The sequence below is a fragment of the Maniola jurtina genome, chromosome 2, assembly GCF_905333055.1.
Source record: "Maniola jurtina chromosome 2, ilManJurt1.1, whole genome shotgun sequence".
NCBI lineage: Eukaryota > Metazoa > Arthropoda > Insecta > Lepidoptera > Nymphalidae > Maniola > Maniola jurtina.
The window spans coordinates 2,642,065-2,657,589 of record NC_060030.1 but is presented as its reverse complement, the minus strand read 5'-3'; the positions used below and the strand labels follow the sequence as shown (position 1 = coordinate 2,657,589).

The following is a 15,525-nucleotide window of genomic DNA, read 5'->3' as shown; positions in this document are numbered from 1 at the left end:
ACCAATGATGATAAGACACAAAAGTGCGTGGGCACGCACACGCACGCAGCACGTTTTTTCCTTCCTCGCATATTAATTCATCGGCATCTGCTATTCTATTCATAAATGCCGGGAAGCTACCTGCATTCCATTCCTCGTTAATTTATTGCTGAATTCTGCCCTAATTAATTTTATATGAAGACTCAATAGCTTAGAAGTTTAGAAGGCGGATTGTATCCGAAAGTTATAAAAAGTCGTAGTAGTAAGTAGTAGAATTAAATCTGAATTCTTATGCTGCTTATGTATTACCTTATCTACATTGGTATGCACACCTAGGTAACTATAACTACCTAATTATTTCTTACCCTGGCTTATACCCAACAAACATTTCAGTCGTTTAAGTGAAAGTTATACGGTTCAATATGCTTTAAGCATCGTATTGGAGTAATTTTAGATTTTTATACGACTTATTGCCACTTATTTTTATACAACTTAAACTGGTATAAAAACGTCGTATAAACTTCTATGCGACTGTCTTTAATGACTATTACACAGCTTTGAGTAGTATAAGCGATGCTGTCGTCCTGGTAACGTCTATACGGCTTGTACATCGACATCAATGGCATTGGAGTCCCGATAACTACTTTAACGTGACGATTGTGAAAGAGTGATGTATTGCACTCTTACACGATGTGTAATAAATTTTGCACCTATTATACTACCATTAAATGACTGAAAGTTCTATAAGTGTTAAGTGTAGCATCATTACAATTCACCAGTTACTTTCTACATTTGTAAAAATAATTCGTTAAAATGGATAGAAAAAGGTGGGCAAGGGTAAAAAAAACTGGTGGATTTAAAAGGAAAGTTAAAAAAAACTATACTGTACTGCTTGCGCCCGATTGTATTAGATTGAGTAATTCTCCACGGCAAGTTAATTTTAAAAAACTGGAGTGGGTTCCGTACAAAATTTAATATTAAACTCAAGAGAATTAGTGCAGAGTGGGTCTCAAAAAAATGTTATTCGAAGCGAAGAAAATAAAGAAAATAATATAAATGGGAATATTATTCAAAATGTCAGCGAGGTTTTTGAAAAGCCTATTAAGTCGTCATCACACTTCACACTAATATTATAAAGGAGAAAGTTTGTATGTGTGTGTGTGTGTGTGTGTGTGTGTGTGTGTGTATGTTTGTTACTCCTTCACGCAAAAACTACTGAACGGATTGGGCTGAAATTTAGAATGGAGATAGATTATACCCTGGATTAGCACATAGGCTAATTTTATCCCGGAAAGTTAAAAGTTCCCACGGGAATTTTAAAAAACCTACATTCACGCGAACGAAGTCGCGGGCATCAGCTAGTTTTTAAATATATTTATGACCAATTGTACCAGTATAAGAAGATTGGAAACTTCATTTAATATTACTGATATAAAGTGTAAGTTAGTTGTTATAGAATATGGTTCAAACATTTATTATGTACCACTAATTCATACTCTGAAATAAAAGGTGTAAATAAAATTGTAATAAAAAAACACATAAGTGGGTTTTATTTATTGTAAACAAAAAACAATCACAAGTTTTAAGCCTAATCAATCAAAATAATGGGAACTAAAAATATTAAGGTGGTAACTGTGGGTTCCTTATTGTGTCCGTCGTCTGTGTTGGACATTAGAGTCACCTCCTGTTCTGCAACTTTGTAATCCAAAATGTTATCCCGTAGTATAATGCAAGGGTAAGGTTTCTAGTCATGTTGGGGTATGGACCCTTCAATTTTCTTTAATGACAAAAATTTTTTTTTCGGCCAAAATAGATATCCATCTCTTGTCCATGTTGAAGGAACTGTTTCGATTAATCGTTTACCTCGCTCGATTGTTTCTATGATTTGAAATGGCATTTTTTTAAACGCCTGGAATAGAAGTATGACCATTAATTAATTATCTATAAATATCAATGACAACGAAATTGATTGATCTTTTCGCGACTGCATTTGCTACAATACATGCTATTCGACGTAAATAAGCACTTACACTCGTCGTATGATAGCTGGGCGGTGCGACACACACTAACGCCACGGCTACTCAAACCAAACTGAGCCGCTAAGCACTGAGTCGCTGCGGCTGCGTTGACTGACCGGGGCGTGGGAGGGAGGAGCGAAAAGGACGCAGTTATATTTTGATTTTAGAAATATGCTGCAAAATGATGTAAATATAAAAAAAAAACTAAGAGATTGGATATAGTGCTGAAGTTTGAATAACGCGTGACTCTACTTACAAATATTGAAGTTTGTGTTTCATTCGGTTAATTTTAATATTAAATAAATAATTTTTTTATTTATTAAGTACAATATTCACATTCATCTTCAGGATAGTGATTGTATATAGCAAAAGTTGCGCAGTGTGGGCACCAGAAAAAATCCAAATCTATCAAATATTTAACATTTTCGTTTGTAACTATAAAATGTGTAGGCTTGATTTCGTCGTTAGTTATCAAAAATTCACAACCGAAACAGCGAGTCGCTCGTATAAAGTGTGTAGATGTCCATGGCCATCTCAAAGACATATGTATCAATATTATAAAATCTGTCTTGGTTAAAAACCTATCGATGTCCATTAAATCACTTATCATTTTTTATTATAAGCAAGATAACCAATATATAAATCACAACTTGATTGTGAGTTTTAAAATTTTATTTCAATAATGAACCCTAATTTTATTAATATGGCTGACAAACAAAACACATAAGTTGTTTGTAAGTAGTATTGCGGTTGTATAATAACCCTTAACTCGAATAAAAGTAACTACTCGCACGTTTGTTTAAAATATAGGCGGAAATATTGTTTAATTTTAAGAATTTTTACGGCGCGTTTATTAAATTAAGAAAACTAGCACATATTACTCAATAACATTAATTTCCCAACTGATTAATGAGCTATAACCACCACTTCAACAAAATCAAAGATGAATCACAATAGATTATAAATAAAAATGGCTGCACCTATTTTTTACTAACTTTTCTTAACACTGCATAAAATATTCTGTCAAAAAAGTGTCGTAATATGTATAAGTTTACTGCATTTATCGATCATCTTTACATCAACATTCCATATAAAAGTCGTGATTAGCACTGTCATTCGGAAAAATGTCGTTAAAGAATGGTAACAAACACCATTATGCGATAAGATGTCGATGCGATGCGATGTCACTACATCTATACGACCACTACACGACTAATACATCGTGTACATGACTGTTATGTGACTCTAATAAGACACTTATTCGTATAAAATGGGCCCATTCTCGGTTGTATCGACGTAACAGCGACGTAATTACGACCAGCTTATGGAATCAAAAGTTAAATTCGGCACGTTATGGCGACTTCATAAATGTTTGTTGGGTAATCGTCGGTCGTAATAAAAATACAGGTCAAGGGCGAATCGGACTCGCACATGAAAGGTTCCGTACCATCGTATTATGAAATTCACCATCTTAGTTTTTTATTTCATAGGTATTTGTTATTATAAAAAACTAATACACACTGCAAAATCTCTGTACCAAATTTTATTAAAAATTATGCAGATGGGCCGTTAAAAGGTAACAGACAAACACGCATTTGCATTTATAATATTTTAGCAAGGATTGAAATAAGAAGCTAATATTTTTGTTTTAATTTCTCTCTCTAACATGTATTTATACCAAATTAGTAATATTTCGTGGTATTGCAAATTGCAATATCCTGCTTACGAATTTGTTATAAACAAAAATAAAGCCTACGTGCACATATTTGTACCTAGCATTGTTTATAAATAGTGAATATAGGTACATTAACTGTTCGTCCCTACATATCGGTATTTTCCAAATAAAACTGCTGGTAATTACAAAAATAAACAATATATAAATACACTTGTCACGTCGGTATTTACTCACTACACATTTTACGACACAACGCACGTAAAATATTCGAGTAGGTAAATAACCTAAAAAATATGGCGATAACCCAAATTGTGCAAATAAACAGGTCTGCGTTGCGTAAGCGGTGTGCGCGAGATAAAACAAAAACCGGGGCATTCATCAGCGATGTGTGAATAAACAAAGTCGTAATTTACTATCTACTCGTACACCAACGCTATCATCCAGCTATACGCCTAGATTTAGAAGATAGAAGTAGAGTAGAGCGCGGCTTTCGTCACTTCAGACCGGCCGCATATTGGCAACTAGCCGATGCCCGCGACTTCGCCCGCGTGGATTTAGGTTTTTTGAAATCCCGTGGGAACTCTTTGATTTTCCGGGATAAAAAGTAGCCTATGTGCTAATCCAGGATATTATCTATCTCCATTCCAAATTTCAGCCAAATCCGTCTAGTAGTTTTTGCGTGAAGGAGTAACAAACATACACACACACACACACACACACACATACAAACTTTCGCCTTTATAATATTAGTGTGATAGTGTGATACCGATCGTCATGTTGGCAACATAGCTTATTTTCCTTTATTCCTTACAAATTAGGGTTTATTATTGTGTGATTTGCAATGGTGCCAACATAATGTCAGGCGTCAAGTTATAGTGAACGGTCAATACTATCAGAAATAGTCTGAAAGAAAAAATTCAACGCGCGTTAGAAGACTTATAGCTTAAGGAGCTGTACCGTGGGCTCGGCCGCTCGTTCTCCGAGCGGGTGTTGTGCTGGGGACCCAGCCTGTTCAATCGTCTGTAGATTGGAAGTTCTATGTATCGTGCAATTCGGAAAGAACTTCATAATCGTGATTCAGGCGGCGATACATGAGTAGTTACTTTATTTAGATTTTGCCTTGTTTCTAATAGCGACTGTTAATAATAATTATTATAATATGTTGTAACCCTACAGTGATAAAGAGGTAGATTGGCAACCGAGCGGGTGTCGGTAACAGGGTGAGATAATCAGTCCCCGGCCCTCACAACTACTCACAACTAGGCTAACTTTAAGGTAAAGTTCATACCATAGAAAGCGTTTTGTTTACAGATTGCGGGTTTGTCTAGAAAATGATCCATTTGCTTCAGGTTTGGGTACGGATGTAGTTATATCTCTCGTAGGAAATTCATTAATCGAAAGGTTCTGTATCATTCGATTCCGTCAATCATGAGTAATGTCTGATGAATGATTAATGAAACATCCCGTGGCTTAAGTTCTAACACCACATAAGTCATTTTCTGGCGGTTTTGACATTTCGAAGTCATCGCTTTTCTAGATAGGAAATCTAGAAATGGGTCGTTTTCAGTCAGTTCGAAACTGCAGCACGGTATCCATCAAGCTACTAAAACTTCTAGAAACAGACAGTTTTTTGCTCTCCTGTAAACTTACTAATTTTGACTTACGTGGTGTTGAACTTAAGCGAAGATATCCAGATATTGATAAATTTCAGTCAGCGCATTACGCTAAATTATCTGTTTGATACAGGTACGGTTGCATCTCGGAGACGGGCATAAGCTACAACATTCTCGAACAAGCCACCTTTCGAACAAAAAAAAACTAAATTATAATCGGTTCATTAGTTTAGGGGCTACAGACAGTTACACAGATACACGTCAAACTTATAACACCCCTCTTTTTGGGTCGGGGGTTAAAAGGCTACATTCACGTAAGTGTGTATTGAAGCGATTATAATAATGGCGAATCTGCAAGTTTTACACGACTTCACAAGGCTTATCGATTAGTTGCGCAATCCTGCAATTACAAAGTGAAGGCCATTTGGATTACCCGTACCAAGCGAAATAGCTTGGGTCGCCTTAAACTAGGGTTGTCACTGGTGCCAATTTTGTTTTACACTAAATCTCTACATTAAAATGACAGGTCTAAGAGTGAGAGTGAGGGAACTCTCGATTTGATCCTTAATCGACATGTCAAATATGAGGCTATGGGTGTAGTGAAATCAAAGAAAAATAGACGTTTCATAGTCTACCTAGCGGCAAACGTGGGAACATATGACGCCTGCCAGTGACATGGAAGCCTAGACGTTTCGTTTCAAGTTCTCTAATTGTCGTGAACTGTGGTACAATTGCTATCTCTTTCACGATACGGAAAAGGTACTAATATTTAAGATGACGTCAATTTAGTTTATAGAGTATGTACAACTGAATTACCAAAATGATTGGGTGCCTTATTTTAAGTTCTAATAATATCATTTGCTCATACATTCTTAGAAGCACAAGGAATGAAATTCTTTAATTAAATTTTTGACAGATTTAAGTAAATCTAAAGCTAAGCACTCTTTTTCGTGGGGAAAATTATGCAACGGATTAACTAGCAAGTGGCATTAAACTTAGACCTATTTCGAGATTGTATACAATAGAATTAACTACACTGCTGCATAGCCCAATACTAAAGTTAAATAAACTTGTGATACATCATAAAACATGATTGGCAACCCTAAAAGCACAAATACAATTTCATGTAATATCACATCTGTTTACTTTTCCATTTATATCTGATTTCTTATTGAGGATTGGACGGTGACCCCTCACCTTTGAGTTTTCTCGAATCCCCATCTAATATCCGCCCCAAAAAGTTATTTGGCTGACAAAATGTTTCAATGAATGCTACTTTTTCTTTTTTTTAACTTTTCTTAACTTTCTTACTCTTTCTTAACTTTTTTTTTTGTAAAAGCCTACTTAAAAATATTGTTGTTTACGGCTTTTCAAACATGTCTTTTGTTAAGACTCTTTCCACAACTTGGTCGCAAAGCTAACTCTACCGAATCAAGAATTTGAGCAGTTATCTACTTATTTATTTTATTTTATGTATAGACTAGCGCTTGGCTGCAATCATACCTGCTAGCAAGTGATGAATGATGATGTAGCCTAAGCTGGAGCGCGCTTGCCTAGAAGATGCCTATTCACTCTTGACTTGAAGGTAGAGGGGAAAACTGATGCCGGAAGGGTGTTCCATATCCTAGCGGTTCAAATTAGAAACGAGGAGGCAAATCGCTTCATACGTGCCCGAAGAATTTCGGTTACGTACGGGTGCAGAGCTGCAGACCTTCAGGATACCTTGCGATACGATATAAAAAGGTGTAGGAGGAACCAGCTAGGACTACTAGCTAGCCATCATTTCAAAAATAATTACAAGACCAACACTCTAAAGTTATCTATAGTTCTTTAACAATTTCTTTTGACAGAAAATATCCTATAGTACCTATTTGTGGTAAAATTTTAAGCAAAAAACAGTATTTATTAATTAATAACCTATTTAATTTTTGATGGCTGCATCGATGCATCTTACTCATAAGAAACATAGAAATCATTTATCTCAATTCATAACAAAATCGTGATTCACAGCTTTTACGTAGTTTACGTGTATCAATGGAAATATTTCTACTAGCGTAATAGGTACGGAACTATTTCTCATATAATTTGATAAGCAGCTTCATAGAACTGTGTACAACGTCTATGCAGTTATCCTGTTCGTAATAATTTGTACTACATCATTACTCGCCTATTTACTAGCATTCCTACGGAAATTTTCAAGCCTTGAACTATTTATTACATCATAATAATATATGGAAGTGACGCACTATCAAGTCTAGAGCTAGACTTGTTAGTGCTAGCATAATTTGAATTTCGATGAAACGAAAAAGCTACTAAAAACGAAAAAGATACTAAAAAGAAACCAACATATACACCTAGGATATGATTTAGCCTGTGACAGAATAAGATAGAATAGGTACATTATACAGTGTTTCCTATATTTCATACTTTAATTACCATAAGCCTCTCGTTGACATTAAAAACTTTAATATTATATAATGTGGGTAATTAATATACGTAGAACAAAATATAAATATTTTTTTAACTTGGTAAGTAACAACCCTAAATCATCCTACTCTTGATAATCTGCATTCGTCTCATTCTCCCAAAGTTTAGTTTTCTCAAGGTTTCACTTCTACCGTGTACGAACTGTACCTACACCTACAAGTTTTAAAAAGTTCGCCAATGTACATATTATAGGTGAAAAGTGAGGTTTCATTTAAATAATCCCACTTCTGAATACAACGAGACAAGAATAAAGATAACAAAAGCGATACAAAATGGAGCATATTAATTAATAGGGCAAACAAATACAACATAAAGACAAGGACTCAAAGAACAATTTAGAAGATATTAATTGTTTCGGATTTCGTTGAGGATTCCTTAATTGAAAGCTGAGCCTAATGAAGCAATAAATGTTTAATGGATATCATCTTGAATGGAGCTTTAAATAATAAGTAGGTGATGCTCGCTAAATTACCTAATAGGGTCTCACAATTTGAGTAGCAAGCTTACCAGCGTCGCTATATCTAAATATATAAAAGGAAAAGATGACTGACTAACTGACTGATCTATCAACGCACAGCTCAAAATACTGATGGGCTGTGGCATGCAGAAAGCTATTATGTCGTAGATATCAACCAAGAAAGGATTTTTGAAAATTCAACACCTATGGGGAGTAAAATAAGGGTTGTATGTGGTCCACGCGGACGAAATCGCGGGCATAAACTTTGTATGAAATAATTGAAGCCTTAGTAGCTCACAGGGGGGGACTGTAAGCCGCAAGAAAGGATTAGGTTCGATTTCACTTGTTGCACTATCGTCGTACCCTCGTAGGTAGGTATAGTACGCGACAGGTATATAAGTATAGCAATCAAGGTGCGGGATAACGCTGTGCAGGTGTGCGGCGCGTTCCCCCGCCTCGTACTCCGATTGCCATCTCGACCTGTCGCATACTATACATGCTTCGTTTTTAAGAGGGGGAAAAGGGGTTTGGAATATATTTTTTATTATGACCAGTGAAGTCAAGTTTATAATAAGCAGATGCTGGAGTACTGTAGAAATAATTTTTTGTCAACATCAGTGTTGAATACCAGTTATTATAGTATATACAAAACGGGCCATAGGTATATGATTTGCAGACACGAATAAAAGACTTTAGCACGGAAATATATAAACTATGGAACGTGGATTTTTTTAAATTCCGCAGACACTTTTTGATTTACCGGGATAAAAAGTAGTCTATGTTCAGGTCTTAATTATGTATGTATATCCATGCAAAAAACTGACGTCGTCATGTTTTTCCATTTCGGCCTAATTGAAGGACAAACTAACAAACAAACACTTTCGCATTTATAATATTTATTAGTAGTGATATATAAACACTATCACAATTAATTTTTATAATTAGCATCGTTATCACAAACGTACATGACATTAACAGCATAATTATACTTATTTTAGATAACGCACTACGTTTACAATAGGTACGAGTACATAGTACAAGTAACTACGCAGACGTCACCCACTATGTAGTTCAATGAATGTTATAGGATCCATTCATATTCAAATACATATTTGGACTCTATACCAAGCTCTATAGCCTTCAGATCTATTTTATGTTCATATGTAGAGTTCCGTATCACCAGATAAAAAGGAACCCTTGTAGCATCACTTCGTTGTCTGTCTGTTTACCTACAGTGTCTGTCAAGACTCGGGAATCATAACCTATGGGGTACTCCCTGTTGACTTAGAACATGAAATTTGGCAAGTAGAATGCCTTATAGCACAAGTAAAGGGAAGAATCCGAAAACCGTAATTTGTGGATACATCACACACAAAAATTTGTACGATGGTACGGAACCCTACGTGTGCGAGTCCGACTCGCACTTGACCGGTTTTTCGAATAAGGCATTTATCCCACCGCCGACGAGGAAGCGAGTAGTTATCGACTATTTTCTCGCTCAAGAAACGTACCTACAAGAGATGTATGATTTCGTGTCAATTAAAGAGATAATAATCGCGGACTACGCACACAGCCAACGATAACTCTTCCTCTACAAGCGACCTTTCTTGGCGGTCAAAACACTCACGCAGTTTGCGCAGGGATTAATAAAATTAATGTATGACGGGCGATTACTCGCACTCGCACACTCGCTCATAGCCCAGCGACATAACTATCCCAACTACACGGTCGCTTCTCATGCTCGCCAACTCGTTTTTAATTTTTAGCTCAAATCGTTTCTCGCTTATCGTCGGCGGTCGGACAACTGCCTACATGTGGTAGAAAAAGAAAGTCACGTCGAATTTGTGAATTATCCTGGCGTGAGCTGGGTATAATTTTCCAAACTCACTTAGCCTTAATAAGCACTCAAATAAAACTAACTTTTGGGGCTATGAGAACTGACAGTCCCAGACATGAAAGGAAAGGGCTCTATTAAACTTAGTAACTAGGTCCTTTGAGGTTAAACTTATTAGGTACTACTTTTAGAGTGCTTTTAATTGAATTGAAACAGATTAATTGGAAATCTATAAAGGTTTATTTACTTATCAAATTGGAATACTTTGATGTATTTACATTCGATAGAAGTGATAGAACTAATGACATAACTACAACCCTCAGATTCACAAACGAGTCAACAAACTCGCGGTTCTAACCGTTCTAACTAATAATTTCTAAATAAAGTTTAGGTCTTACTGAACTAGGTATGACAGTGAGCCTTGCCACAGTTCACGACAGTTAGGGAACTTCTCACCAATCGTCAGGGCTTCAACGTCACTGGTAGGTAGCCCTATTTTTCTTTGATTTTACGTAACCAAAGCGTATAATATTTGACATATCGTCGATTCAAGATCAAACTGAGAGTTCCCTCACTCAAATAGTTCACTGTGGTCTTACAACAAATTGACAGACACGACACACGGACAGACAGACAACAAAGTGATCCTATAGGGGTTCCGTTTTTCCTTTTGAGGTACAGAACCCTAAAAACATTAAAGTTGTGAATGTGTGACAGGTCGATATAATATGAGGAATCTACATATTTTGTAGAATTTACGTTTTCGCACCGAAATTTTTTTACGAAAATCGGGTAAATTCTTTGACATATTTCGAGATTAGTTGAAATGTCAAACAAGTTCCTCTTCAACAATTATATGACAATGCAAACACATAGAATGGTAGATTCACAGAAAAATCCATCATTTCCAACATGTTTTCATTATATCGCGATAAGAAAATCAGCCGTAGATCAACTGAAAAATCGAGATGTCACTGTCTTTTATAAAAAGAACAAGCGATATTCAACCGGTGACCCCGCCGTACAAACGAAGGAAGCACAACTATCGACCAAATCTCTGTAATTACACGTCACGCACACAAACTCAACATAAATTCTACGAAACTGGCCACTTAACACCTTCCGATACGCATTTGACACAACGTAGTGATTATATTTTTTTGTTTGACACTTCAATGAAATAATTTAATTTTAAATCGTATCGTAATCGTGCTGTGCAAATTACACAACTTCAAATTGAAGTCTAGGGTTGTCAGAAAATAAATGGGGTAATTTTTCCTAAAAATGAGCAATTTTTTTTTCATTATATTTAGACAAATTTATATTTTATTTTTGATGACAATCATAATATAATTAAGCGAAAAGGGCTGTTTTGTTAATTAAAAGATTTTAAATTGATATTGAAATTTAACAAAAACAAAACTTATTACTAAATTGTAGTACATTTAATATACCAGTCTCCGTCATAATAGCTGCATGCCAAATTTATCATGAGGTAAGGTACCTACGTAATTTATCATGAAGTACCTACGTAATTAGGTACCTAGGTACCATGTTGTCTTCTATGTTTTTTGTAAATGTATATGTTTGTGTGTGCAATAAAGAAATAAATAAATAGGTAATCAAAATCTTACTACATTAATAATATTATTTAGTTATAGTTAGTCCATGATAGGTAGTAGGCACCCACCAAAACAACCTTAGCGACGAACGGAGGACTCGTCACGCGTGATGTGGTCAAAGATGGGACGCTATACGGATAGCTAGAATATTTATCTTTATTTAGATATTTTTTTAAGGTCATAAATGTCAGAAAACACAAGACAAATAAAATATGAACCCATTTTGAATAAATAACTTTGAATTTGGCTTAGAGAAAAAAAAAACCGCTACCCAAGAGCCGCTTTGTGTAATTTGGTAAGAGATCTACGATATAAGGATGTAAACTTGCCCGGTGTATAACACCAAAAGTAGTGAATAGTCTACTAACCCTGCGAGCTACGCTAAACAAAATCGCCAACTGGTACATACTTGGATTATTATTAAATATTTTTAGTGAATATATTGTGTTTTTATATTTGACTTTTTAACTTTTTAATTTTTAACTGTCAGGATACGATTATATAGTATATATGGTGATGGGCACCCTGTTAAGCAGAGATTTTCAATAGGGCCAGAGGCCCTATACTGTAAAATTCAAAGTTATGTAAAAACAGAGTAGGTAAATTTTAATACGTTGCAATCTATTATTATTATTTTTATCATCGAACATCCATTGATTTGTAACTATCATAATAAAGACTAATCTAATGAGATCTCATTTATTAATAATAATCATCGTGAAAGGGAAAAATAGGGAAAAATAGGAAAATAGGCAAATTTTCATATGTGAATGGTATCATTCCATAACGCACACATACTCATCAACTGACAGTTAGCCCTGCTTCATTTGACTTTTCGGAGCATACCATCCTGAGTATTTATTCATCCAAGGCGATATTACGGTATCCAAATTCCAGACACGGATTCCAGAGCAGAATAAATAAACGCGGTGTGTTGACAACTTAATACTTAGCAGAACAATTTCGAGAATCGTATTGTAATTTTGCAGTATATTTGGTAGTAAAGGATCTTTAAAATTTATTTGTCGGAGCTCGGAGCGCTCAATCTACGAGTATCACAAAACTAAACAGACTGTAGCTGGTATTCCAGGGATGTTTGTACAAAGAATATTGCAAGAGCTCCTCGTAAGCATAATAAATCTAAGCATAAATAAATATAATCAATATGTCAGTCATGTATCAAGAAAAAAAATTAAATGTGATAGATTCTAATCAATTGATTATGTTGATCATTGCAATTTTTTTGCCATTGTGAATATTTGTATAGTAGTCAGTTTTTCTTTTATATAAAATACTAGCGACCCGCCCCGGCTTTGCACGGGTGGACACTACCACGAAAAATCCTATCTATTTTCCGGGATAAAATATAGCCTATACGGATTCGGAAGAATCCCTCTAAGTAATGGTAAAAGAAATTTTGAAATCGGTCCAGTAGTTTTTGAGCCTATTCAATACAAACATACAAAAATACAAAGGTTTCCTCTTTGTAACATTAGTATAGATTAATCCTCTTTATTCCCTATCTCATGGGAATTTTAGAAAACCCGACCTACTTTATAACGGAAAACCTCTGCGCGAAATTGCAGCTTTCTAGGTCCGGCGTTGTTGTAGTCATTCAATTGGTTAGGACTTTCTTTTTTACCCCCCGACCCAAAAAGAGGGGTTTTATAAGTTTGACGTGTGTATCTGTGTGTCTGTGTATCTGTGTATCTGTGTATCTGTCTGTGGAATCGTAGCGCCTAAACGAATGAACCGATTTTAATTTAGTTTTTTTTGTTTGAAAGGTGGCTTGATCGAGAGTGTTCTTAGCTATAATCCAAAAAAATTGGTTCAGCCGTTTAAAAGTTATCAGCTCTTTTCTAGTTTTCTTGTAGAAAAGAAGGTTAACTAATCGTTAGGTTCATAATATTATGTCAATTGACAAATGTCAAGCTGTCGAGATGGACGTTGCCTAGATACATAATTATTAATTTGAAAATGATGTTTTGGAAAACTCAGATACTTTGGATAGCTATAATCCTAGAAAATCAGTTCAGCCGTTTGAAAGTTATCAGCTCTTTTCTAGTTACGGTAACCTTCACTTGTCGGGGGTGTTATAAATTTTTAATTTACACTTGTTATTATTATTAATAATTTACTTTATTATTAATTAGGTTATCATGTAAAATTAGATAGAAAAAGTAAAGGAAAATGAAATGGAGTTTTAGAAAAAAATATTTACAACGCGTGTACTTAGGTAGGTACTGTTATTTTAAGTTATCGGAAGATTATATTGTAAAGGATTGAAGAAGATTGGAAGAAAGATTTTTGCTCTTTTGTTACCTGGTTCTAGTAACATTACCTCAGTGGATAGTAATTTTGTACATAAAAATATTCATGCCTCGAGGTAAAAGATTCGTATTGGCAGATATCCCAGGAAATCGGAATATCACAATAAGAAAATGAAAAAAGAAAATCTTTCAACATTTTCTCGCAATTTGCAATTCCAATCAAGTTTGTTGAGCGTGTGTGTGTGTGTGTTGCGCACAGTTCAGCGTCATGCCCTTTCAGCTTCGGAATCAGAGGAAACGGTAAAGTGCAGACTCATGTAATTGAGGCAGTGGCGAGGTATTGCTTTTCTTGGTAAAGGTTCCTAAGTAACACTTATATTATTTTTACCCGACTACGGCAGGGCCAAAAGGAAGGGTTATTATGAATATATGTAAGTATGTTTATTTTTATGTATGTTTATATCATATTTTGTGTGTAAAGATCCAAAAACCGAATTTGTGGTTACGTATCACAAAAAAAATTAAAATGTGTTTATGAATTAATAATAATAAATAATTAGTATTTTCAACTTTCAAAGTAAGATTACTATACCAAGTGGGGTATCATATAAAATAGCTTCACCTCTGTACATTATAAAACAGATTTTTGTTTATTTTTATGCATAATAGTTCTTGATTTATCGTGAAAAATGACGAAAAAATACGACTGTAGTACGGAACCCTCGGTGCGAGTCTGACTTGCACTTGTCCGGTTTTTTGAATGTCTCAGTGTAAAATACTAGAGAAGATAATATGAGAGGCAGCTATCTACAGAGCTATCTGTGAGATGCATCGTGAAGTGCAGGCGGGGAAGTGATCTCGACAGAAGAGGCGAGTAATACGCGCGGAGGATAATGATACCGCAGAATAACAGAGCAACACGGAATACTGCAGTGTTTACGTATTTTCACAGTTGTCATACTGTTTTTGAAAATCCTGGTATAAGTATATTAGATCGATTAGATATATATTATATAGTAGGTATCAGAATTTAATGATCTACAGTCTACACCGTAAAACACCCATAAATCTGTACATAGAAAGCTAAGTAGATCGGAAGAGTATGTAAAAGCCAAGCAGGAAAAGGTATAAATAAAAATTGATGGTATATAAGAAAAAACTTTCGCTATTTTAGTCTTCTACGCTGATATCATAAAGAAGTAAAGTTTGTGATAACTATCACAAATCAATCATCAGTCATATTAAACATTACAATATCTGGATCTACTTGCTGATTTTTAAAATCTTTCCCTGGTAGTTAGAATACACTTTTGAATTGATTATAGGCTATATTTCTTGGCAATTTGCATAAAGGATGACCATTTTCTCAGTCTGAGACAAGGTCAAGAAATATATAAGTATTTGAAATTGATGTACGACAGATCTACAAAAAGACACTAAGATTACACCACAAAATAGAAAAATTATGTCTTTAAAATATTTGTGATAAAATGTGATAAACAGTGCTACATTCAAATGTACCTTTGCAATCTACAGCTTACTAGAAAAATTAAGAGTGCATTAGAGGCGT

General features: G+C 35.0%; 1 protein-coding gene across 1 annotated transcript in view; it reads right to left on the bottom strand.

The window, feature by feature from the left end:
- Positions 1-15,525, bottom strand: part of LOC123870892 (beta-arrestin-1) — a 106,474-nt gene that overhangs the window by 17,821 nt on the left and 73,128 nt on the right. The window lies entirely within an intron of this gene.